Raw genomic sequence first — 751 nt, forward strand, 5'->3', positions numbered from 1 at the left:
AGTGAAGAATTGCTTCTGCAGGGGGTGTTTAGTAGTCACTTAGTCTTACAGCTGGTCAGTTAGCCAGTCAATAAGTCAAGCATATAGTCAAATAGTCATTGTCCAAACCAGGTGGCCAGGCAGTCAGTTCTGTAATTCAGTCTACAAGGTGCCATTTAATTAGCAAGTCTTATAAGAAAAGAAAGAGATAAAGGGGGAGAGAAAACAAGAGGAAGCAACTTTCCAGTAAAGCTAAATGCTACAAAACTCACAGAAACCTTCTCACAAAGGAAAATCTTTTTGTAACTTATGAGACCCTGTTGAGGAGTGTTACCAATACAACAAAGACACCAAAAACATACATTACCATACAGACCAATTTTTCTCCTGCTGAAACAATGGCTAAACCCAGATCCTAATAAACACAGTTGGTCTCTTGGTGTGACCCCCTACTGCTGCCCCACTTCATCAAGACTAATGGGTTGTGACTACTGAAGACACACACACACACACACACGCACACACACACACACACACACACACACACACACACACACACACACACACACACACACGCACAAGCATACCATTGCTGTGAGAAAATGCTAAAACACTGGGCTGATCTATCTGTCTCAATAACCTCTGTGGCCTCTATAACCGTTATATTTAGGTGAGCAGTGGTATAGTCAAAGCAATGGAACCCAGACCCAGAAATTAATTAATGGAAAAGTTGTTCATCCTATTCATCCATCTTGCCATTTGTCATGTTTTC

The sequence above is a fragment of the Sander vitreus genome, chromosome 11, assembly GCF_031162955.1.
Source record: "Sander vitreus isolate 19-12246 chromosome 11, sanVit1, whole genome shotgun sequence".
Classification (NCBI taxonomy): Eukaryota; Metazoa; Chordata; class Actinopteri; order Perciformes; family Percidae; genus Sander; species Sander vitreus.